Raw genomic sequence first — 23277 nt, 5'->3', positions numbered from 1 at the left:
TAACATCCCTTTGAAATGACAAAAGTATATTAGCAGAGAAACTAAATTTCAAGTATTTCAATAAAAGCTCATTCCAGAAAATTCAAGCATTCACTTGTGGTTTTGATAGCTCTGTTTTAGGGACTTGTTGGATGAGGTGCTATTCCTACCTCATGGAGCAGATCAGAGAGCATTTCTCTGCATTCTCAAATTCCAGAAGCTCGACAGAGTGCTAGAGGACAGGAACCACTGCAGCTTATCGAGCAGAGACCCTCAGCCTGGGCCACTCAAAAGGAAGTGCCAAGGAACGAGCTGCTGTATGCGTTGTGACAGCCAACAGCAGAGGGTGCAGGGCGTTCACTAAAATAGAGAAAACCTGTTTTAAACATGTATTGTCTGCTTTTGAATCCTGGAGTTCTGCATCCCAGAACTACGTCCACCAGGCTTGGTTATTACAGATTTTTTTTTTTGATAGAAAATGAAGAGTTCAGGAAAAAAATGCTATGTCTAATTTTCTAATGCAATGTCTAATTTTCTTAGCAAACTTGAAGTTTCCACTTGAAAATTTAAAGTCTTCTTTAGACTAGAGATTTTCAACAAAATATTTCCAACTTTGGGGAAGAGAATATTTTTTTGCTTGTTTATTTCTAATGACTGCTTGAAAGCTAGTCGTGGAAAATGTAGATCAAAAGCTTCTGGTATAAAACAGATAAAGCACACGGAGATGACCATAATATTACTGTCCTCAAGCTATAAAGTACAACAAAACTCTGTGACTTGACTATGATCTCATCGATATTCTGTGGCAGAATCTGGAAAATTCTTTTGACAAATTCCCTTCCGATGCTGGCAAAAGAAAGATGCATCACACTTGACCATGATACCGTTAAAGAGAAATAAAGACAAAAGCTTGCAGTCTTTTTTCCAAAGCACATCTTATTGTTTTGTCTGTATGGTTCATTGTCAAACCTTAGCTCCTGTGTTCACTGTCCACAGATTATTACCAATCAGCGTAGCTAAATCTGTCTAACTCTTGCAGGTTCCCCAGAGCATAGTCCTTCCAGACCAACCACTCATTTAGAGTAAGACCCGTCTGTCGCTGGGCTTTGTAGCAGAAGGTGTCACTAATTAGCACTTCTCCCCACAGGAGCATCACTCCCCAAACTTATGTTTAGTTTAGGGTGTAACTTGTAAGGCTTTACATCTACGTTTGTATATCATGCCTTTGGAACAGTAAGAAGCAAGACAAGGCTATCTGGCCCATCACTGGGAGCTGTCTTTAAGCAAATGGGTTTTGACCACGAGTGTTTTGTAGCCTTCTGCTGGCAAGTGGAAGCAAAGCCCCCCAGTTCCACCAGGGCTTCCACCAGCACCAGATGGCGGTGTCCTCTGGGGACCAGTGCCCCCACGTTCACCTTGCCAAAGCCAACCCAAGCTTGGGCTTCCACCATGTCATTTCCAAAACTAGCCCATGACTTTACTGGTACAAACTGCTGCTGGGCAGGGCCCCTTCCTGGATTCGGAGACACCATACAGCCTGGGTGCCTAGAGACAGACTGGAAGGGAGTTAGTTTTGTTGATCTTAGGGATCTTTTGATAACATTGTTTGCAGCTACAAGATAAAACCAGGTGTGTCCCAAGGTTAATTAGCAGATTTCTGTGGACTGGCTCATTTCCTTATTAACTCCCCTTGCTGCAATAACCACCAGCAGATAGGGAAAGATGCACCTGGACGTGGGCCCTAGGCAGGGGGATGAGGGGAGAGTTTGCCTCCAGCATTCCAGAACCACAAAAGGGGAAAGGAAGACTGCCAGGAAAAGAAAAAAAAAAGGAGGGAGAGAGAGATTTAGCAATAATCATTATTTAGAAGAACTTCTGCTACTGTCAGCACACTGATCATCCTTGGGCACACAGCTCCCTGGATCCATCAGCAATGACTCACCCACTTCGCATAGTAAAACCACAAATGAAGGTTGTGTGGAAGCAGTACCTTGCCCTCCCTGCCACTGCAGAACTGATGTCCCACAGTGAGTGCTTACAGCCCCTTTTAGGAGCGGTCGTTGCACAATCAAGCTACAACCACTAAAAGGCCAAGGCTGCAGCGAATTGATCTTTACAAACATTACACGGGCTCTTATTTCACACACCTTCCCAGTTTGCTGACATCTCCGTGTACCTTTTGTGCTTGTAGAAGGGTGATAAGTGTGGCTGACAAATGACTGCAGAGAGGGTGCATTTTATCAATCACAGTTTGCAAATAAAATTTTTAAAGAAAAACATACTACGAATGTCTCTTGAAACTCCCCTTACTTCATGAATCCACTGTCTGGCTCTGTCCCTCCTATGTTCCTTTTGTTTTCTCTTTGACTTCTGCTAGTTTCTGCTTTAGGATGAGTTGTGGAAAGAGCCACATTCTGATTTCTTAGCAGAAGCACTGCATTATCTTACTGAGATGATTGTGTGGCTTTCACTTTACTCATGTGTAAACACAACAGAATTTATCATGCAAAACTTATTCTTTTATTGATTGTTATTTCTCCCCAGTAATTTTACCAATACCAGTGTCTCTTCTCTTTCTCCTTCATAGTTATCCAAATCATGCTTGCTTTACTCGTGTAATTGTTATTGAGAAGGATTAATTACTTTTGGTCATTCAGGTTACTGAATAAAAACAAGGGCATCTGATTTTTGAGTAAGAGTGTTCTACATTATCCTTATTAATATTTCTTCCTTAATATAGAAAAAAATATTGAAGGAAGGGCCATCAGTGATCTCATTCAGTTTCATGCAAGGAGCTCCTCTTTGTTAATTTCTCCTACACACGATGTTAATTTCATACAGTCCTCAGGCTCCTAACAAGTTAGCAACACTGCCCTCATTAAGGAAAGCAAAGATATCACGAGGGAGCTATACTATTAAATGAATGTGTGTAGCCTCATTTCTTGGAGCTGCACATGATACAAGATCAAAAACCTGCAGTTTTGAAGGGAGTATAGCAAGCAGTAAGAGCAAGCTCTGTCAGCTCACCTTCTGGGGGAGGCACTTATTCCCTGGTTGTTATCTCCTGATAAAGTGCTTACGCTCCAGAAGTCCACTCAAACATTTTTCTTGGGTGCAGGTTCTGTTCCAAGTGAAAAAGAGAAGCTGTGTCTGAACAAAACTCTCAGACTTGAACATCTCAACTGTGTATCAAAATTAGAAGCAGTCTTAGCTGCTACAAGCTCGCTCAGAAACACAAAAAGATGGTCTCAGTGTGTCCCAGGTATGATTGTAAATGGAAAGGTACTGATTTACAACAGAAGACCTAGCCATTCGGGTCTCAAATCTCTCTAGCTAAAACTACTTTTTCCAAAGTAAGCTGGGACCAACTTCAGATGGAAAGGTCAGACTCTGAATGGAAATCAAAGCATCCTGAGATGGTCTTGGGTTTCCTCAGCCTACAACTCACAAGCATTCATGGTCCTGGTAAGCTTTGTCTCAGTCCCTGTGCCTTTTTTTGGCTTTATCTAGAGCTTGGTTTTCTTGACTAGATGGGTTTTCCAGTTAAACCATACACAAATAATACAGCAGAGCCCACTGCTTTGATGACAAGCTGTGCTCATGATCTGCTTCAACATAAATGGCTAGCCAAGGCTGCTTTTTCTTTTTTTTTTTCTTCACGACCACTAAGCTGAGAAGGGACCAAAAATAAAGATAAAGATAATAAAGAGAATTCTAAAACTGAAACGATTGGGCATTAGAATTAGCAAACTTGGGTACTCTTGATTAAAGTATTTTCTAAAATGCATTTTCTATTTCCAGTATCTGCTTTCCAATGAATCTGGATGATCCTTGTTGGTAGAAAATATAAAGGAATAATTTGATCACAACCTGTCATCACTTGCTTCTGTCTGCCAAATCTCACAGTGTCTGTTTATGTGCATGGTAGGCATTCATAAAACCAGCTTCTTCTCTGAAAGCTGGCAAACAATACCATTGTACTGTTCCCAAGGCACCCTGTGGCAAGCAGTGAGAGCAAATGCAGTGTCACGCTCACACCTTTTAATTCTCCTCAGTGTCTTGACCACAAGTTACACCCCATCACAGATGCCCTCTTGTGTGGGGAAAGACTCAAATGAAGGCAATGTAATTTAGGGAGTGCTGTTTAGGATTGCATAGTACCTACAATAGAAAATACATAGATAAGGGAGAATATTTGCAAAAATGATGGAAATTTATTCTGCTGACAAAGGCTTTAGAGGGAAAGAGGAAATAGGTCACACATGGACTAATAATGTCATCATTGCTAGCTTTAGTTCCTTTGCATGAGTGTCTGAAAGAGACAGACCTTGTTTGAAAATCCAATCCCTCCCATTTCTCAAATACCCATCCAGCCTTGCCTGAGGATCACCTAACACAAGAAAGTAAGTCTGTATTTAATGTCCACATTCCTAGTCCCTAAACACAAAACACGGGAATCTATGACAAAGGCCACTTTACCCCAGATTTTCTCTTCTCACTTCAGTCACTGTTTCTGTATATTCCTTAGATTTGCACATTGCAACTTTCTTTCCAGGCTACCTCAGCTAGAAACAAATCAAGGGCTTTTGTTTGTTTGTTCTATGCTTTAGCTTCTACTTGAAAAATAAATCTTGCTCGGGATAAGCAAGATCCTTTGTGGCCATACACTTGTGATATCAGAACTGTCTTTGAATTTGCCATTTTCTTCACCAGTTACCCGGGACATGGACCTGAACTAATCAGTGTGTGATTTTGAAAACACTGAAAGGGGGTAGAAATCTCAGAAAGCAAGTTGTGTCAAATGGTTTACTAGGAAATACTATAAAAGGGTCATTCTCAGGGGTAACAAACCCTCCCAACACCAGGGGAATGTAATTCCATCAGGAAAATGATTGCCTAAAAGTATCACACCCAAAATGCCTTACTTGGCATTACTCCCACCTCAGAGGCAGCATCAAGCCACTTGTGCATCCATCCATCCATTTTGCCTGCTACCTAAAGAATTCCATTACTCTGATAAACCTGTTAGTGCCTGAAATCCCCAACACATTATCCAAGGATATCTTAGTGACCAAGGAACAGGGAATCAATAATAGGCTCGTGAAGGGACAAGAAGGGGAATAAGGGTTAATAGCAATTATTCATGAAAAGCAATTTAAACCACTTTTAAAATTTAATTTTGTGTGCCAAATTTAAAGGATTCTTGAATGCTAAGGCCTTTTTAATCATGCTGATCCTATGTCTTATTAAGTAGGACCGGAACATTACTCTTTTTTTTGTGACCCTCAGTTATCAAGGACATGCTGGGCAAACAGCCAAGGTAATACACGCTCAATAATAATAATAATCTATACTTAAAGGTAACATGATGGCTATTACATGATGGCTGTGCCGATTGGAGGAAGGTTAGATCCTCCAGCTCTGGTAACTGCTTGACTTAGTACTTGTTTTAGTGCATGAGAAACATTATAAAATAAAGCATATATCTTACAAGCAGGAGAGAAGTCATGAAATGTAAGCAGCAAAGAAATGGGAAGAGGTAGCAGAATGATGGGGGCGGAGAATCCAAAAGCAGTTTGGACATGTTTTTGTTTTTTTTTTTGTAAAAAAACAACACAACGAAATACAGCACTAAAACTCCCCTGACTCCATCTGCACAGAGGACTGTCACTGTGTGCGCCAGGAGAACAGATCAAGAGATTGATAGAAGTCCTGTTCTATTTAAAGGACGTGGAAATGTACAGAATCAAAGAAATTAGAAATGACAAAAAAGGCCAGTGAAAGACTATCTCCTAGGATTGCCCTCTAGGGCACACTGGGGACAGGCAGGTTGTCTGGTTGAGTCATTAAGGTCTCAAGCTCTTTTCTTCCATGTCCCCATTCAAACTGTAGAGTTGTACTTTTATCTTCAGTTTTCAACCTTTTCCTGTTCGGCACAGGAAATACATGTTTTATAGATATGTATATTTTTACATATTTGTTTTGTTTAGCAAAAATAGGCCTTTGGCAATAGGCTTATATTTCTTAGATAGTTGTGTGGATCCCATGGACTCTCAAGGATCCAGAGACAACGGCTTGTCAGACAGCGGCCCATTAGTCTTCGGTCTTGTGACCCACAGCACCCTTGGACTGGAAAACAGCAAGTTCCAGAAATTGTCTCTTCCTTTAGGGTTTATTGGTAAGATGCTCCTGAAGCCTTTTTTCCAGCCATATTGCTGCTTTTGTCCAGGTTAGTAGGAATCTGATGTTATCTACTGTACACTTTCTTTATGGTATCAACAGAAAATTGAGCTCTTTGACTACCTTCCAAGGAAAATTGGGAACTCCAGCTGAGTCCTCTAAACTACGATAGCTGTTGAAACAAGACTTGCTCTAACCCTGTATCTACTACATGTTCAGGATCACTCAAATTTGGCATGCTGCTCAGTCCCACAGATCTGGCTAAGTTATTCTTCAGGTCTCTGCCAGGTGAAGATCCTTTCAGAGGGGCTATTTGGATGTAAAAGCAGCCATGGTGCTGAAAGAATAAACTATTTATTTTCTGAATGGGCTGAAATGACACTTTCCCCTACTGCAAGCAGACACCATTTATTTCACCTCCCTGTACAATCAAGTACAACGACACCTGCTGCAAAACTCTTTTGGAGTTCTAAGATTCTGAACAGCAAAAATATTGTCTTTCATGTGACTTGTAGTACCTCATTTGGTGCCACTTTGAGTGAGGCCAACACACAGCTATTGAAAGGCTTTTAGTGGCAAGAGAAACTACTTAACAAAACACACATAATCTGAGGGGAAAGAAAAACAGCTTGCGTAAGGGTACCTAGGAAGATGAACTGCAGGAATACAGAATGGACCCAGATCCTCTGAGCCTCAGTTGGCAACCTGCTCGCTAGCCTGCCACATTCAGACCGCACCACTGAGCTTTAAAATGAAAAATGGCTTCAAATGAAAAGAAACAGTTCCTAAGCAGAGGTCTACTTTAAAAACACACAGCGCTCTAGTGCTAATCAATATTTTTTGTCTATAACATTTGTCTTACATAGTTTTTTTTTTTAGTAGTACAGCGCTGATTTCCCATTTTGCTTTTCTAGAGAAAAACCATGAAAAACACTTGCAAGTATCTTTAACAGGTGTTCTACTGAGATACACACTGCTTAAAGGTCACTTTTTTTTTTTTCTTTTGACAGAGACCTTAGACTTCTATATAAAGTGCAGCAGGTTTTCCTGAGATGCCTGAAAACAAATGTTGACATGCTGCTACAGCACTCCACTTCTTCCTCAGCTTCAAAACACAGAGATGCTTTAGAGAAACCTACCAGGAGCGTTAATATGATGATGTGCCAGCAACAAACTGCAGCACGTCATGCGGAGTTCTGACCTCAAAGAAAGCCTGAGTATCTGCAAGGGCTCTTCACTAAATAACAGCAGCATTTTCCAAACACAAGAGTGGAAAATAATCCTCTTTGGTGAGCAGTCATTTCTTCTAGATAAGGAAGAGAATTTGCAAAACAGCACCATACCTCCAATACGTTAAGTGTATATGTATATATATTGTTTAATGCCTTATTTTTTAGGAGAAAAGACAGTTTACTAGAGTTTAAAAGACAGTGTTAAACTTGCTGTACAGACTAGTCCAAATTTAAGCTTGAAATTAGTCCAGCACATCAACTATACTTCAGAAATTTCTAAGGTTTCTTTCACTATGGGAGCTAAGTGGCAATGGGCTTAATCCTGCACTCCCTGACATCCATAGTAAAGCTTCTGCTGCCCTCAGCAATACTGGATCTGACCCTGTAAATCCCAACATGCTTGTGATCAGAGCTTGATTTCTAAAACCTTTTTACCCAGTTTCTCACGGCAACTTGGGCTGGGAATTCTGCAGAGACCATTCACTTGAAAGATGTCTGAGCGAGATTTCTTTCATTCAGCGACAAATCCCTGACTGATTAAAAGACCTGTGCTGACAGCCCTCCAGGAAGCCATGCCATCTACTGCTTGGGCAGCAGGCACTGCTGGCAACATGTGCCAATTTACAAAACAGGGAACAGTGAGGGCGTGAAATCAGGAGTCAAAGTCCCTGCAAGCTTCCAAGCAGTTTAAAATAGAAGGGAATTTTTGTCTTGGTTAAACACAGTCCCCAGCCTCTCACAGCCAGCTGGATAAATTAACCATTATCTAAAACATTTCTATCATCTTCAGTGGGGCACGGTAAAATGTTAGCTCTTCGGTTATGTTGGGTTAGGTTAGGTAAAATGTTAGGATTGTGTAGTATGTTGGAGTACACTCAGTAGTTTCTCTACAGAATCACCAGCTCTGTGGTGTAAACATGCCTCCAAAACCATATATCCATGGACAAAAAAATTTGGACTCTAATTAGGTTGTGTTTTTATCCTCTCTTTCTGTAAAAATACAGCTTAAGAGATCATGCTGCCTACCTCTCAACCTCTCCATAGTGACCCTTGAACCTGCTGGCTGCCTTCTGCCAAACTGGCAACGTGAGAAAGGTCACAAAAATGAGAAGCTCCTACCAAAAAAAAAAAAAAAAAAGTGTGTGGGTGGCATACAGAAGTCCAAATTGGCACCTTTGAGAGGGAAGGGGGTGTGTGATGAGGCCAGTAATATGGTCTTTTAAAAATGAGCTGGGGGGGCGGGGGGAAGGACTCTCTAAGAGGAGAGCAGATGAAATTTGAGGGTGTTTTCTGGCACACATGATGGAAATTGACAAGTGGGTTACAGACTTGTGTGGGCAGAAACGCAATTTCAGAGGAAACTAGACTTCGTTAATTCTGCTGCTTGGTTGTGTTACTGTTTTCTGTGAAAATTATTAGAATTATTAGACATAGCAGACTCAATTGCATTACCACTAGAGAAGAACTGAACCAAAACCACAACAGGATGCTGAGAAAAGGTCAATTGCTGAGCAGCCATGTACTATACAGAGTAAGAGCCAATATCAATACATTAATTAATATGCAGTATAAGTTAAGTAATATACATAATGAAAGCTCTAAAAAAAAAAAAAAAAAAAAACAACAAACAAACAAAAAAAAAAAACAAGGAAAGAACCTGCAAAAGAACCTGCATTTAGAACAAAGGCAGCACCTTTTCCTGCAGAAGAAAGGACTGTCTCATTCTTCAATTCTTAAAACAGTGTTTTCTTATAAGTAAGCAGAATGAGAAGCAAGCAGGGAGCTTTAGGAAGAGCTGGTAAGGACATACCCTGCATCTTCAGCAGGTGGCAGGATGATAACCGAGAACAACATCTTCTGTTGAATATGTGTGTCACAAGGCTCAGGGGGACTGCTAATTCCCTTTCCTACAATGACTCAGGCTGGGATTTCCCCTAGTTTTGTTATTAGCCTAGTTGCTATTTTTCTTCCTACCCATTTTGTTTCTTAGGAGACTGATAGTCAAAGAAAAAAGAAACAACAAAAAAACCCAAGCCCACTCCTACCAGTGTGATCACAAGTTAAGAAATACCGTGTTCTTCCCTCCTGAGATCTGCCAGCACAGAAGGAACATGCTTTGTTAGTATAGAGCGTGTCCAGGGAAGTAAATTTCCAGGCACAGCCACACTTTGCTCTCTGAAAGCCAAATAGTATGGATTTATTTTATTTTTTTTTAATGTTTTCAGGGCAGTAGCAGAAGTTTCTCCAGTAGAACAATGTAACTGGGCAATGATTTATGGCGCAGAGCAGTGGTTACACGACAGAGTCATGGAGCACAGCAGCAATTTCCCTGCCACCCAGGACTGTGCAGTCCTGTAACAATTACACTTACATCTCTGTGTAAATATACAAATTCAGGGACTCTTCTTCCTGGGGAGGATCTGCCAAGCCCATTTGGACATATTCTAGGACAGAATGAATATGGTGCCCCATAATAACTGCTGGCTCTTCTGTCTCATTTTCATGAGATCACAATCTGCTTCATTAATCTGGTCACCATGATTTCCTCTTCTCCCTGTCTTTTTACTCTCCCTCCTCATCTTTCATTTTATTTAACATGAAACTATAGCCAAGAGAATAGAACAACAATAAGAGGTGCCGAAAATTCCCAGACCCTAGCCCAGTCCTCTACTGGATGAATATTACTCTAAAGAGAAACTGGTGCAAAATCCTCAGATTACTGAAGAAACAGCACACTTCACACAGGCTAGAAACTAAGTCCTGCGTTATAAGCCCTGTCTCTTGTTATGTTCTGGCTTCTCAAAAGGACCAAATACCTCACTCCTTGATGTGATGTTGAAGCTCTTTAGTCTTCATCCCTCTTGAAAATTCTGGTGCTTATTTTTAGGATCTCAGCCAACGGTTTAAGAACTGATGTTAAGCCCCTGTGCTTGATATGCTGAATGTGTGGGTTTCTGGCACATGTATTTAAAAAGAGATGTGTTATTAATTGGCTTCCTAGGGGCCGCAGGACTTTGGAAAAGACTTAATAAAAGATATGCAGCATCGGAAAGCAGAACACCTTCAAAAAGTGCTGCTATAAAAGATGACTCATCAGGTGATACCACTGATATTGCACCTGAGGAAAATTGTCCCAGATCAAAACCACCCAGACACAGTGGACATGTTTCTAAGAAAGATGCATAAAATCTTTTACCAGGTTGCTTCCTCAGATGAATAAAGCAACTGAAAGAGTAGGCAATACATGGATATCCAGCACAAGTGGTAGGTAATGGGGGCTTAAGTTCTCATGTCTTGATCCTGCTCTTATTTGGAGATGCTGACACATCTCCCTCAGACTTTAAGGAAAGTAGGACTGGCACCAATAGAGCTGTTCTTAATTTCCTGCTTTCTCTCCCAATCTGTTGTTCCTATCTATTGCTCTCTGTGACCAGGCTTTTTAGCTCATCCCTCCATGAAGCTTTGCTACATCTGCTTATCTGTTTGCTTAAGCCAGCGAAGCAGTCTAGGTAGCTCTTTGCCTTTCTATAACATTTGCTTACTGTCCAACGGTATCTTTGGCAAAGCTGACATATTCATTGATCTATCTGAAGCATGTACAAGTGATTGATCACTAGTGCCCTTTCAAAATTACTGCCCACCCCTGACGGTGGGGATGGGGGGAGGGATTACATGTGGATCAAAATATAGGACCAAGAAAGAACAAAGAGACAGAGGCACTTTCCCACATAGAGAAAGCTTTTGAGGTTGCATTTGAAAGATGGTAGGTAATACAAATTCTACCCTGGAGTGACGAGCTGGGGCTGAAGACTCCCTGGAAGGGTGGGAATATGTATCAGAGGGTCATGACCACTCCACCCTTCCTTTATTGTTAAAGGGGGAGGATTTATGTATTAATTTCTGTTACTGCAGTTCTTCAGACCAATACCAATGGGTCAGGGCCATGCTGGACGAGACATTAGAGTGACATTTAAAACACAGACAGCACTTCCACAGCATGCATACCTTGTTATCCAGGCAGCACACAGCACGAGGAGGGAGTGGCACATAATGGGGAGACAAATGGTGGGCAAAGCGAGAGCTGAGCCAGGGGCACTAGGGCAAGCTTGCTGCTCCGTCACAGGCAGAGGTGAGCACCCTGATTGATGTCTGCTGCAAGCTAATGGGGTCATGCTGGCTGAGGGGGGGGAGGAGGATCTCATTTTGGGTGCCATCCTGCCTCTGCCACAGAAAGCAGTAATAGCGTAAGTCAGAAGCCCACAGACAACTACCTGGTGACCCCAATACAATCTGCTTGCCCCCATCAAGTATGAGCACTCTAATTCCCCTCTCTGTCAATGTGAGCAAAACCAGCTGAGTCAGATTTGAAAGTCAGATCTTACTCAGGCTCTCGGACTTCAAGCTCTCTTCTGTCACCTCCATTGGGAACTGTTCAGCTCAACTGGGAGCACTTCACGTTCATTTTCTCCACTGCTCTGCTTTGTAAACCTGTTTTGCCCCATCCCTTTAGATAATAAGCTCTTCAGTAGTCTCATTCTGGTCTGCACATACAGCACCAGCATGACATGGCACGAGATCCCTGATTACATTTTCCATGCTTCACTAAAAACCACATGGAGCCATAGGAAGGACAGAGCAAAGAAAAACAACTCCAAGCAGTTATGAGGAGCATAGAAAGGTCCAAATTTACCTGTGTCCCATTAATTTTTGCCACAAGGAAGGGGGCAGCAGCATCTGTAGTAGCAGCTACAAAGAATGTCCTTGGTGAAGGAAGGGAGGTGGTAACTGTGGCTGCTGGTAAACTGCAGGGACCAGAATATCTCACAGCCACACTCCTTTTCTATTCACTTCAGCTTTTGACAGCTTCCAGCTTTTTGTTGTTGTTGTTTTGTTTTTCATCAAACAGAAGCAGTATATATCAAATAGGGGGCACTTCTCAGTGTCAGATGCTTTGTTTAGTAAAGCTTGGGAAATACAGTATCATCTCCATTTTTTTTCCTGAAAGGGATAAAAGACATCACAGACCTTACACATCCTTGTGGGTTGTTATTGCGGGGTTAAGGCCGGTGTTTTAAAAATGGAGGAGAACTAAGCTTGTATTATAAGTACCTCCAGGGTTTTGAATTGGTTTATAAAAATAGGTGCCTGAAGAAGAAAAAGAAAAAAAGAAATCTGAAAAACAAATTCAACACCAAGTAGTTTCTAGTGTGCCCATCTATTTCAACTAGTGTGATATTAATAGAATACACAACAGCAGGGAGTGGGAAAATAAACGTATTTTCACTCACATAAAGGGACTGACTAAATGACTCACAAATGCAAAAATAAATAAATGGCTCCCCATGATAATCTGAAACGATATTATACCCACTGAAACAACTCTGCTTCTTAACTGTAACCTAGCATGTTAAATTCAATCAGTTTTATTTGAGGCCATGGTCAGACTGAGTGATCAATCTCTATTACCATGGGCTTTTTTTTTTTTTTAATCCTGTCTTTACAGTGCCATTTTTCTTCTCACTAGACATTTCAGTTCATTTCCCTGAACCTTCATCAGCTTAATAGCTGAATTTCAGACTTACAAAAAACAAAAACAAAAAAAGCTCAAACTTCCAGAGCAAAGCAAGCAAGCGTGTGCTGTGCATGGGAAGGGGGAATATAGCTAAAAAATGTAAAATAGGCAAGGCAATTGTTAGCATTGCATGTCCTGCACTTACTGGATAATAGTTATGTATTCTAGCTTAATAATGCAGATATTCAGGGTCAAACAGGTGCTGGCTTCAGATGGTGTAGAAATCAAGAGGCAGGGTTTTTTTTGGTCCTGTATAATTGGCAAACAGGTATTCCCCTAGAGAAATGGAATGAGGACACAGCAATTAACTCTCCCAGTCCTGCAATCGGAGTGCTAATCACATCCTTAGCAACTGCACGGTCACTATGGTACCGACACCATCTTTTGCTCAAATCCTTTCCGATTCATTCTCCTGGTAACTTTGGTGCTGGTCAGAGCAGAGGTTACATACACTTGCTGACACTACGCTGAATGGCTCCATCAATATCCAGTCTGCAATATTGGACTCGGTTGCAAATAAAAATCAGCTGGGAGGCTAGAAAGGAAGGCAGTAAGCGTCCAGACAGTCTATGCTGTTTGCTTTTCAGAAACACTGTGCAAATGACAAACACAATGCCTCACTACAGTCTCTCTGCTCTAATAGTCTTAAATGTGAGGCTAATGAACTTTATCTTTCAACTCCATTGAACCTCATTATACTGTAAATACCCTTTGTGTAACATCTTCTCGTGACTCAGCTGCCAAAAACAATAATGATACTATCAGAAAAGAAGGAAAAGAGAAAGCCATGGCTTTAGAAACGAGCCAATCAGATGCATCTTTCCACAGCAAATATTTGTCCTGGGAGAAGCAGTGACAAATTACAGAGGTTGTAATGGAAAAAATGCTAGATGTTGAGACATTTTTGAATGCTATCAGAATCAGAAAATAGCACACAGGAAACAGACTAACGATCTGTCCCCGATGGAATTGCGGAGTAGACAGTGAACCTCCCCTCTAAGAAGTTCTATCCCATGCACTGCAGGCACAAACAACAGGAACTGTCTTTCATTCGTGTTTGGGGTTTGAGTAGCTCATCTCCTCAGACTGCTTTGGATACCCCAGTGACACAGAAGAGCTGAGCTCCAGTTCTCACCATGTGAAGAGGGGATGCTGAGCTCCTTGCGCTGCTGGCGTTACAAAGTGTCAAAGGAGAACTTACTCAAGATCCCAGCCCCTTAATTTCAAATGCCAATGTTTTGGTACATGGGAAGACTGATCTTAGCATTAGTCAAGCAAAGAGAAAGGAAACGAGTGCTTGCAGGAAGAAAATGGATGTCATCTAATCCAAGTGTATTAAGCTTACGTCAGGACACTGTGCAGTTAATGGGAATAGGACAAAACATTCCCAGGGGACATATTTTCAGTATCCCCTCAGCCGCACGATGATGCCCTCTGACAAAGCTGGTACTAATCACTTTTGGAGGCAGAACAGAGGACTAGGTGGATGCTGTGTGGATCTAGTGTGATGACATCTGTTTTCACAGGTGGAAAATGATATTAAAATGGAAGGTACAGATACTGGGAGGTAATCAACTGGAGTGACAGTTTCAAGTGGTACTGACTGAGACACAGATAAATGCATAGCTTCCAAAAGATTTGTAGAGTGGATATTTTCAGTAATGTCAGCATTTATCATATATTTCTAATTGGAGGACCTCAATTCTCCATTTTCCTAATTGATTACTGTAACAAAGACACCTTGAGTGCTGTATACTGCTCACTGATTGCTAGGCAAACATTATTGGAGTGTCAATATTTGCTTTTTCCTAGAGCTATCATTGTTTGAGAGGGTGTAAGTCATTTGGGATAATGCTCCAGTAGCGTTTTATTAAACACGCATGGAAAGCATCTGGTTTGCTTTGTCTCTGTTTTCTTTTCTTTCTTTTTCAGCAAAAACAACCACTAGTCACTTGATAAAGCCAAGAGACAAGATAAGGCATATCAAAGGAACATATGATATTCCTGTCCTATTGCCATCACATTACTTAGCTTTGGAAAGGTTGAGAATTCAAAATTATCACCCATTTTACATTTGCATACCTGGTCTCTGTAATGAAGCATTCCCCTAAATCTCCTTCTACCCCAGTTGCTGATGTTTTATCTTTAACTAGAAGCCAACATCACAGACTTTCATTCAGAAGTTTGTGCATCACCTGGCATAGCAGGGATCCTGCTCCTAATTAGTGCTTCTTGATGCTACTGTGATACAAACCTATGTTTTTATGTTAGGGGTGAATGCTCTATTTCTTGAATGGGTGAAATAAAACTCAACTGTTTACCTGGACAAAATGAGGAGAAAAGTACACAATAGTTTCTTGCTAAATTAGAGGGAGAAATAATTTTCTGCCCTAGCCAATATTTAATGAGGCTTTCCAGTTCTTCCAGGGGTGTGTCTTTTTAAATAGCATAAAGATCTTCTCTGTGGTCCAAGAGCTTGGGCAATAATCAGCATAGCTGAGTTCGAAATAACTCCATAATTGCAAGTTTGGCCAACTTATCCAAAGCCCTCACCACAAATTTTATGAAAAGTACTACTTGATATTTACATGAAAGTCATAGTACACAGAGTATGATGCACTTGGCAGGGTGGCTGAGGTGCATAGCTGTGGAATAACACTTCAGAACATCTTATTGGTCCTCTGGTCATTCACTATGTAGGTAACTACTCACAAGAATACTGTCCTGAGGTAGAGAGAAGATCACTGGAATTGATGGTAATGAAATGCCTGGAGAGTTCCCTGCTGCACTTGGGAAGCAGACAAGAAAAGTGGATTGCAAAATCCAAAAGAATGGCCTTGGCTCCCTGACACGGGTCAAGAAGAGGTTGACCATGTATTTCAGAACTAGAAATCCACACCACACAACCAGGAGTTTTGAAAGGACAGCATTGTTAGCCATGTTTTTTTTTTTTTTTTTTTTTTTTTGCTAACTTCTATCCTGGTTATAGAACAGGATGAAGGAAAAACATAGAATTTGGCCTTCTATATACAAAAAATAGTGCCCTTCAACGGTTGTTTAAAGTAGACGATTATTCTTGTGCAAGCCAATTGGGAAGGTGTATAAATACACTGTGCATGTCTTTTCACACATGCAAAATTTAATTTCACAAATAGCAACTTCAGGCATCTGGAGTAGATAAAAATCTATGGAAACGATCTGAGAAGAAACTTTAGTCTGTTCAGCACTAGAACTCACATGTATGAACCATTACCAATATCCTGCTGAATAGGAATTTGTCTTGACATTACGCTGATTGTTTGGGAACTGCTGGTCAGTATAAGTCATGTTTTCCCTTTCTGCATAATCTGAAGAGAATTACAGTCTCATAGTTTCAGTTGCAGAGTATAAATTCAAGTCTAAAAGCTCATGTTTTCAGCTGTCTGTACATTCCTGTGACATTCCCCAGTGGATCAGCGATTTCAATGGCCAATCACAACAACACAAAGCACCTTACTTCCTCTTTTTTCACTTCTGATGAAACTTCCTCTATCACAGAGCAGAGCTAATGGTCCACATTTAATCAACAACAGCATTTACATTTCAAAATAATGAGAGCCACTCAGCTGGTAACTTGTTAATTAGTTCTGAAGCATTCTCCCTTTCAGCCTTTATCCTCTTGCACTGCAGCTCCAAATAGACCTGGCTGAGGCTGACAATCCTTCCAATAATAAGAGAGGTAACTTGAGCAAATGTTATCTCAGAATCCTATCTTGCTCTAAGCTCACTTTACACCAATCTCAAGGAGAACTACTCCTGATTTACCTGGGGGTAAACGTTTTAGTGTATCACATCATCTTTTCCGCCTAAATTTTTTTTCCTACTATTTTTGAACGATGAATGTCTGCAAAGCAATTACATGCCTGAACTTAAACTTCTCTCACCCCTTTATTTTTTAATAATGCTATTCTATTTGAGGACAGATTCACATTTGCAGAAGAGCTATTTCTACCACCTTATAATTCAGTGCATTTTTTTTCCTCAATTCTAACATGAAAGCACTTTTACACAAAGCTATACAAAGCTACCAGAATATAAATAAGAATCTCTCCTTTTTTTTTTTTTTTTCTAGCACCCAGATACTTGCAATTGAGGATGAATGCAAAGAATGAGGATCTGTTCCTAGTTTCTATCCCTGTGCTAATAAAATCCGCAATACAAATGCTGGGTCTCACAGTCTTCCCCAGCATATTCCTTAACTGCAGAATTCCACCAATTAGTCCCCAGTGCAGGATATGCCTCAGCTGACCTGCTGCCAATCAGTTGCTCCAGAGCCTAGATCGATTTTGTCCTGTGATTATCAATTTTCCTGTCAGACAAAACAGACAAGATCTTAAAGAAAAGAAGACATTTTAGGAAATAAAATCAGGATGTTCCACTCAGCACGTAATTTCCTCCTATATCCTAATTTTGCATGGCACATAAGTGTGTGCTTAACTTCAAGCACTTGATTAATCACCTCTTTGAGAAAAGGAAGTCTTTCCTGAACTGGAGGCTAGTTCTTCTCTTCTGCAGCTCTACAGATGAATGCTTTCTTTAATTCTGTTTTCTTTTTCTTTCTTTCTTCTTTTTTCCTTCTTGCTTTATTTCCTAATTTTTCCCCCTCTTCCCACTACTTTTTTTTTTTTCCCCTATCATGTATAATAAATCTTTGCAAAGTTTTTGTCTTTCCTAAACATGGTGGGTGTTAAAGGAGACGGCTTATTTAAATAAGGTAGGGGAATACATGTAGGTTATAAAAATAGCAAAACATTCCCAAAGTTTTAACAGGAATTTGTTCTTTAGATTCATTTCAATTTCTTTGGAAGCCTGAGGACAAAATATACGTAACATTGAGCCTGGCATTTTCATTGATCTTTGTCTTCTATAAATGAACTACTTCACAAATAACAAATAAAACAAAACAAAAGGAAGAAGAAATAAAACTGGCATGTAAAACTTTCTTTCCTAAGTCTCCAGGGCATCTTTTGAAAATTATCTAATTTTGTCTGCTTGTGACCACCATAAAGTACGTTCCCATATATTGGGAATTTGGAAAAATGTTGCCAATAGTTTAAAAATACATAAATAAAGAGGTCATACATTTCAATCAGACATTTAGAGTCTGCACGTGTTGTCTGTGAAACCAATGCAATGATTCTGATTTTCACAGAAACGTGACCAAGCCTTAGGGTTGGCAGAAGCAGTGAGTTTGGATCTGAGCTCCGGGAAACACAGTTCTAGAAATGTGATCTGCAGAATATCAAGATTGCAGAATCGCAAGACTGAATACATTTCATTTGAAATACTTGTTTAATCATTTTCTAAAAGATAATCTCATGTGCTTATACATATTACTTACAAGAGTTTGTTCTATCACAAAATTCACAGCTTGATAATCCCTAGGAGGCATAAATCCTGAAGATCACTTGATAGCCAAACTTGAAACATCCAGTGTACAAACTGCCTGTATCTGCAAAAAACACTTATCTGATTAAAACTGCCTAATTGAAAAGAAGGTTTCCTAGAACAAAGGAAACAAGCGGGAGGGTGTGCTTAATTAATTATTTTGGGGGACTAGTAAGATTTCTGTTCTCCTTGACTCCTCTTTCTGTACTTTTAAAAAATACTCTGCCAGTAACAAGCAGTCTCAACATACTTGCCCAGAGGGGCTCTGATCCAGTTAAGACAAAACTTACATTGATACTAGTGAGCGTGACCCTGGATTATACATTTGTACTTGACTTGTCAGAATTCATCTCTGCTGCCCACTTGGCATATCACACCATGCAACTTAGGTCCCCGATTCAGAAGTGAGAGTTACAAAAAAATCTGTTTTAAATTACTTTAGTTTAATTTAGGTATTTGTGGGATTCGGACAGCGCCAGCAAGACTAATTTGGTTATAGAATAAGAATATTAGCCATTGCAAATCAGGCTCTGGCAAATTTATTTCTCAAATATAAATAACCTTTCCGTTTTATGTATGAATATATAAGTGTTTTGACTTTTGTGTGGGATTTGGAGGCTCTGTCCCTATAAAGATTTGTGCATACGTTTAAGTCAAACATCTAAGGAGTAGTGTCTGTTCCTCCCCTCTCCCCCTTGCAGTTTTAATTAGATTCCTTGATTTCTGCATGTGCAAGGTATAAGGTTAAGCAGCTCAGGGACACTTTGAGGGATTTTAGGCTATCATCTGGGCAATAGTGTGGGAATCTTCTGCATATATACACAGCAGCAAGAAAACAGCCAAACTGTTACCATAACAACAGTTTTGAGGGAGGGAGTTATAAAAGGGAACAGCAGGAAGAATAATTTCTTTGAAAACATTTCAGTGTAATGTTAGGGCGTGAGGTGGGAAGGCACAGAAGCAGGCATTAGATAATCTAGTCTTTAAAATCTACTGTATGCCGTCTGTGATCACTGTGAGTTACTAAGGAAAAAAAAAAAAAAAAAAAAACAATAACTCCCTGCTGAGACTAAGGCTATGAGTATCCCTACTCGCAGTTTTGTGGCTTGTTGACTAGTCTCCATCGGATTTTGTGTTTTTTAGAAGAAAATGTCCCCTTTCCACATTTTAATATGCTTTCACCTGTTATTATTTTTAAGCTTGTGGCACACATTGATAGCAGTTATTTTTAGCCATCCACCTACCTATTTTTAAACAACTCCTCTGCCTCACTCCCTACCTCAAAATATACCACGTTGACTTCAGTTCAGTTATGTTCAAGGTCATCCATCACCCCCGTTCCCATCTTTTGGAACTACAGTCACTGTTATACTGGCTGTACTTGCTGATGTGGGGGGGGGGGGGGGGGGGGGGGGGAAAAGCAGGCACGTGGAAATGTAGGCACTCTTTTACCTAGACTTGACTCTGACCCAGTGCTAGACAATGCACTGCCTGGTCCTGCACGGCATGGATGTGATGAGGTCAGAGCTGTGTGGCCGCAAACTCCTTTCTGTAATTAGATCTGGGCTGTATTTTCCCTTGGAAATGCTCTCTCTTTATCATCAAGACATTTCAAAGCTCACTTCTATTTTTTTTTTTTCTTAAAGCAGTGAGACAACTGATTTTTTCCTAGCAATTTTTTTCCCGTCACAAAAATGATAATGAAAAACAATTTAAACTTTTAATTTTTTTTTTCAGCTATTCCATTACTGATCTTTCCATTGGCTCAGAGGAAACAGTGAGAGAGGGTTTGATTCTTTTCTGTGGAAAGAACATCAAAAACCCTGTTACGCTTTTTGTAGAAAAAGAACATTTTTTCCTCTTATCCATTATTTTGCTAGCAATTTTGTATAGCATTTCTTTGAAAATACATGTGCCAGTTTCATTTTAAATTTCTTTACTCCATTCTGCTACTGAAAAGGCTGCAGATGGAAGGGGGAACTGGGAACTCCCCGTGTCAATCAGCTCTATTCACTCAATGGCTGTATTTATTAGTTTCATTAAAAACATATTGAGCCGCCCTGGTTCCTCAGTTCCGCACGCCTACACAATCCCGACTGCCTCACCATCCCCCTGTCAGTTCGCACTCTGCCCCGAGGCCTCTCTCAGCTTGAGATTCCACATGAAACATGAATCCAAGAGGATATCACATGTTTTTAGGTCTTGCTGGAAAGATTTCACACAGCTTGATAGGGCGTGTGTGTCTGTTAGTGACCCACGAGATGAGAAAAAAGAAATCCTTTAGTTGGAGTGATATATATATATATATATATATATACACACACACACACAGAGGTATGTATGTTCTAAGAAGAAACAGAAAGAAAAAGACTATGTGAAGAAAGAAAAAGACTAAGCTTGGAATACATATCCACTGTTAATGTCATTTGGACATGAGCGTACGTGTAGCATCTGACCAGAGTATTAGTCATAAACCAAAGTTTTGTAGGAAATACGGCACATTGGGCTGTCATCATAATGGAACAGCCCTTAGAGGAGATTCTTAATTTGTTACATTATTAATGCTGAGGCATGGACTGGAAAACATGTCTCTCTCCATTTGCCTCCTGTTCTTATCAAAATCAGAACCACATGGAAGAGCAGAACCAAAGGACAAAAGAATGGATGCTGACAGAAATATTACAGTTAGACTGTCTGTCTTTAAATGTTTTTGTTAGTTTTTTTTTTTTTTTAAATCTATTTTATGACAAAATAAAAAGGTGTGGCATAAATCTGTAAGATCTCTGTACAGAGGATTGAGAGCTGAGGTTGCAGTCTAAACTCTATTTAAGTCGCAAGCCTGGTCTAAAGACAAGCTAAACTACTAAGCAAATACCAGGCTAAGAATAAGTTTTCAGAAAAGGATTTTTTTTTTCTTCCCTGAAGAGTAACCCATACAAATCTATCTGCTCGAATACATTAGAACTGAATTTCTTCCTCTTTTTGGAAATGATCTCTCTTTCCAAAATCATCAGATTGAGAAACTGCTACCTAAACACACTAGTTTTCTTTCTCCTTTCCTATATATCTATAGGCTTTGAACTTTAATTCCTGAAACCTACAATGTTCCAAGAATGGAAGAGACTTGAGTACACTCTGATGTTCTTATGCACTCCAAAGGATGTAGAGCATACAACCCCTTCCATAAGTATCTTCTTTTTTCCTAAGCACATCACAGCATATTAGCACTGGTCTCAGAATCTTTTATAGAAAAATTACACCTTTTCCTCTCGTGACAATTCAGATTCAGCAATACAGCATACAAGATCTGCTTACTATCAAGTAAGTATTTTCAGCAGTTACGCAGCCCTCTCAAAATGTTTGATCCACACAGTCATCCTGACAAGGAGTTTATAGTATTATTTACCTGTTTCCAAATGAGAAAGCAAAGGTAGATCTGAATGTATATTTGTATATTAAATTGACACAAACATACCGGTGATTTTCTCCCAGATTGTTAACTTTTCATCAGTTCAAGCCACTTCCACGCAAGTCCTTCCCTGTATGGAAAAGCAGCCCTTTGAGGAGCAAGAGACGAATGGCCAAAACTCCTCTGACACAAAGGTTCACTGCCAATAATTTCTGATTCATTAGGAATCAGAAACATTCATATGAATTGTTCTCTCCTTTGTATGTGCAAAACGTAATTCCCACTAACATCAAAGAAAAAACTGACCTCCTTGTCAAGCAGCAACTGCACGCGGACTGTTTTGTTGTTGCTCAGGGGCTCAACAACATTTCTCACTTCATGGATATTTCACACACCTACCCAGAGTGGTGGTCCGGCTTCCTCCTGGAGCGTGCACTGATCTCCTGCTGCCTGGTACCACCAGGCACGCACAGCAGCAGGTAAAGGAGGCCTGCCCAGCCTGGTGGAGCCCATGCTGCAGCCACTGCTAGCACGGGCTCCATCTTGCAGCTTCTGTGCCACAGTGGACATTTGAGGCATCAAGCCAGAAAAGCCCAGCTGCCAGAGACTATGTTTGGAGAACAGCACAGCCACTTCCTCCCCTCCCAGATAAATTACTTTCGGGCAACACCTGATCACAGTAACAGCTCCCCAGGCACTTGTCCTGCTCTCCTCACAGACAGCTGCAGTCACTAAAAGAGCCCAACAGCACCTGCTGGGGGAATGATGCGTTATGGGAGTACTGGTGGTGTTCATATGAACAAATAAATGCTCTCAGCATCTTTTATGTCTGAAATCTTGTACTTTTCTCCACATGATCTCCCAAATAGTGCCCATGGCCTGACTGACTTCAGGCTCAAAGATAGCCCTCAGCCATACCCAGGTGGTTTTAGGGTGCTCTGGTGGGGCCATACCAGGAATTCAACAATATGGGTAACTGGGATATGGCCTTGTTGTGTTTATAAGTAAAAACATGATATGGACATGCCTAGGTGGATTTTTTTTTATTGGTGCAGTGGCCTGAAGGGGCAGGTGCCCAGCATCAGAAATGCTGAGAGAAAAGCAGGCAAGGGGTTAACAGCAATCCCCACCACGAAGCATATTTCAAATGGCAGTACTTTTATAGTTGTTTGGTAACTATCAGCAGAAAGCCTGGCCAGCACAGAAGGGGATGACAGAATTGCTGTGTGGGGAGAGGACAGCAGGGCTCCCGTGTGTAGCGCGAAGACCCACCTGACAGGGCGGAGCACATATCCTCCTGCACTTCCTCTCAACATTAGAGCTGCTGCCGTTTCACCAACGTTGCTCAGGGACAGACCCAACTGTCCTGCTCCTTCACAGCCCGACAGTGTGCCCCAACAAGGCTCCTGAGCGGGGTGGCTCACCAGAGAACGGGCTGGCCGCTGTGGGGAGACCTGAGGGGAGAGGCGCCATTTTGA

The sequence above is a fragment of the Netta rufina genome (assembly GCF_964035555.1).
Source record: "Netta rufina genome assembly, chromosome: 6".
Taxonomy (NCBI): Eukaryota; Metazoa; Chordata; class Aves; order Anseriformes; family Anatidae; genus Netta; species Netta rufina.
Note: the sequence above shows the minus strand (reverse complement) of the source record.